This window comes from Lissotriton helveticus, chromosome 2_1 (genome assembly GCF_964261635.1).
Source record: "Lissotriton helveticus chromosome 2_1, aLisHel1.1, whole genome shotgun sequence".
Taxonomy (NCBI): Eukaryota; Metazoa; Chordata; class Amphibia; order Caudata; family Salamandridae; genus Lissotriton; species Lissotriton helveticus.
In genome coordinates, this window is record NC_136059.1 from 692,498,185 (window position 1) to 692,501,978 (window position 3,794).

General features: G+C 43.8%; 1 pseudogene; it reads right to left on the reverse strand.

The window, feature by feature from the left end:
* Positions 1-2,967: 2,967 nt before the first annotated feature.
* Positions 2,968-3,425, reverse strand: LOC144820151 (small ribosomal subunit protein uS8 pseudogene; annotated as a pseudogene).
* Between the last annotated feature and the right edge of the window lie 369 nt (positions 3,426-3,794).

Consider the following 3,794-nt stretch of genomic DNA (forward strand, 5'->3'; position numbering starts at 1 on the left):
CTCAAACTCAAACACACATACACACACACACACACACAAGCTCTCTATTTCCTCACTCACACCACGCAGACCCTTACCAGCACATACGCAGACATCACTTGAGAGGTTTGATATTGTTTCTGTTTACCTTCCATGGCTTTCACAAGTTCCAGGCTTTTTTGAAAGAACTGACCCAGATACAAAGTACACAGGCACATCCAGCTGCTTTCCCGAGAGGTAGAATAGGTAGGGCTGCAACTCAAAACAGAAACTAGGCATGCAAGTTCCTGGCCTCACACGCCTGGCAGCCATACTGGAATGGTCAAATGTAAAAACTGTGGTCAATAGTGGCTGGCATGGCTCGCGGGTGGGTGGGGGTTTCCTGCTGGTGGTAATATAAAAAAAATGTTTAAACCTAACTTTCTGCCGGGTTTCGCGTTTTCACTGCTCCTGCTCTCCTGCCCACGACAGGAAGCAGGCAGCCAGACTCCCTCTCCTAAGCCAATCACAATGCTGCATGCAGCGTTGTGATTGGTCTGCAGTGCCGTGACATGGCGCTCTGCCAGTGGCCAACGGGGTGTGCATGTTCTCCATGCAGGCTGCAATGCAGCCTGCATGGAGAAGGGCAAAGTGAGCATGACTGGTTTGGGCGGCCCGAGAGAGCCGACTAAGTAGTCTGTGAGAACAAAGGATTGGGCAAGCCACTCTTCCCCTTCCTTGCTCGAAGAGCAGAGCAGCCCCGCCCACCTGCCCGCCAGGGCCGCACTGGGAACCACAACCGGCCCTGGCAAAGTGCTCGGCCGGCCCCCTCTCCCACTTGGGGGAGTTGGAGGTGCCGCCGAGCTCTTTGCCGGGCCGGTTTTCGGCCGATTTTGCAGCTATGCTGCAAAAACGGCCCGGCAACAGAAACTGCCCCCAGGGGCCCAAAACCGACCCCCACCCATGCAGCGCACCGGGGGATTGCCCGGTGCCCGTTATGGCCAGTCCGGCCCTGCTGCCCGCCCTCAAAGCACACATAAAATGGTAATAACTAAAGGTTATTCCCATTTTATGTTTTGGCTTCTCGCACTGCGAGAAAGCAGTGGGGGGACGCTCCTCTGCCATAACATAGGAGCTGCCCCTAACTGTGGTACCCTTGGCACTGTCAAGGCAGTTAGGAATTACCAACAAAATGTCACAGAAGAGGCAAAGAAACAACTTGTAACAGCAGCAGGAGAGATGGTGGCAGAAGAGAGTAAGAGGAACATTGGTTGAGACCTGGAAAAAGAAAAAGTAGAGGCACAATGAAAAAGAGGTGAATGAGAGAGAGCAAACACATGAGGAAAAAGAGGAAGGTCCTTGCACTCCCACCAAGTGTCCAAAGTCAAATCGTGTATAAACATGTAGAATGAAAAACAGCTCAGTGACGTCAGCAGAGGATGGACTCAAATTATTCAATCAAAAACATAGTGAAACCCAAGTACTTCAGGAGCTGATCAAAAAGAAGAATAGGGAGGGGAGCCATGAAATAAGGAGCAGGGATCCCTTAAAAGAGACAAGAAAGTCAGCCAGCCAGCCATGCGCAAGGGGAAGACCGTAAAATCCACTATTTGTTAAGGTATTGGTCACATTTGCGTCTGTGGCACACAGCTACAGCTGCCTGTAGTAATACCTCAATATTTTTAAACTTCGAATGCCCCAAATTCAGAATTATCCGATGTTGTGTCAAATGAATCTTCATCGTGTACTTTCAGGGCGACTCTCAAGGAAGCGAGGAGCCATCTTAAGAAGTTGGGGACACGTCGAGCAAAATTAAACCCATTATATAAGCCTCTGTGGTCCGAGTCAAAAATATTTTGTCTGTGAAAAACTAAAAAACACTCCCATTAGGAGTTTCTAGGAATTTATTTGACATAACTATTGTGTTGTTGCATAACACTGTTTAGGGCTTAAAAAACATACGTGTTTTGTATATTGTATGTACAATCTCACGGTTCAGAGTTATGTGAAAAATGATGTGACAAATTGTCAATATTTGTTGATTGAGAGAAACTCTTTGAAGTAAAGATGCAGGAAGCAAATGTGGCTTGTGCTCAGAGTTCATTTGCCTCCTGGACTGATATTTCAGAATTCAATAACAATTTTTGGAGTGCAGTGCATGTACATACTGCAGTGTAAAGCAGTATTCAGTACCCTTGTACAGCATCCTTTCTGAGTAGCATCTTTGAAAACTGCCAATTTGGCTGTCTGAACATCAGGTCACATCTTTAAAGGAGACTGTTTTATGTATAAATTATCTTGTGCTCATGAGCATCTATTTTAAAACCTTAGGTTCTGAGACATTTTGCTGAATTGCTAAGCTCATAACAGAAATGTTATATTCATTGTTCAAGGAGATTATTTTGAAAGTTAACCTGGAACACTTTCCATAATGTTCCACAGAGAATGATTATGAACGTGGTACCTAGAATTTTTAGTTATGCATTCATGCATTTCGAGAATGCATTAAAAAGCAGCCAAACACCACAAGTTGATGTGGTGTTGAGCAAAAAGTAACAAGAAAGTAAGGCATCGCAAACATTTTGATAATTTTGCACCACAAAGCAAATAGTAAATACAAGTATTATTGCATCATATCTAAAACAGTTTACTGAAAAATGTTATGAAGGAGGGAAACGTTTAAATAGTGAGTTGGTAAAATTCTGCAAAAGACTGAAATATCTCAAAACAGATAGGCGTTTGAAGGAAAACATTTTCAGGGGTATTGTGCAGCTACAGACCTTATTGCATAGAAAACGCGCTCAGATTAATTCTGGAATTTCCAGTAAATACATAGCTTTAGTTCACATACCCAAATATCTCCAGTAGCGTTGTAAAAGGTTATCAAACAGATATACATGTTTTATTAAGATAGTGCTTTGAAGAAGAGATTAAACTGATTTGAGTGAAGAAGAGATTAAACTGAATTGAGTGAAAAGTAAAACTTAGCACTGCACTGTGGTGATGTGCTCAACTGACCTGATTTCCAAATAAAATGATACATAGGTTGCTGTGACTAACAGCATGGTCCGCCTTTTTACATTTTAGAAAAAAGATTCTGCCTCCTGTATGTTTTCGCCTAGCTTCTTGTGGCCCATGATGACAGCTGTTGTTGTGAGAACAATGTATCCAAACGAACGAGGATGGCAATAGATTGTACTGCCCCTTTTCCGCATCCTTCAGTTGCACATCAAACCTGGACTTATTACACCGCACTTGTTTATTCTGCAAGTGAGGTCCACAACAATTTTCCCAGCTCTGTGATCATCATTGATTTCAAATTCAGCAATGTAACCATGTTTCATCATCACAGTTAAGAAACGCACAATCACTGTGGAGCATGGCCGGATTACAACCTGGTATTGTCCTTGTTTTTCTGATTTGTTGATGCTTTTTAGAACATCTGCAAGAACATTAATGTACACCATGGTGCCGGTCCTGCAATATGGCGGAAAATACCAGCATAGAGACAGTCATCTTTTCAGTATTTGATGACATACGATGGGATAACAAACAGGGACCAGTTTCTGCCCTGGTCTGGATTTATTTATCTGCTGCCTTCAACAAGGTTGACCATGGGATTTTGGTTGATAGTGTGGAGCAGACTGTATTACAGCGGTCCACACTGAGCCTGTTCAAATCCTTCCTGTCTAGACGATTTCTAGTTGTCCAGCTAGCTAGTGTCAAAACTTGTTGGCTCGGAATGTGGCATTCACCCCTATCGCCCTAATTGTTAATTTATGCCTAACACATATGCCAAACCCCTAATACAATAACTGGACTCCAGGGGATGCAGG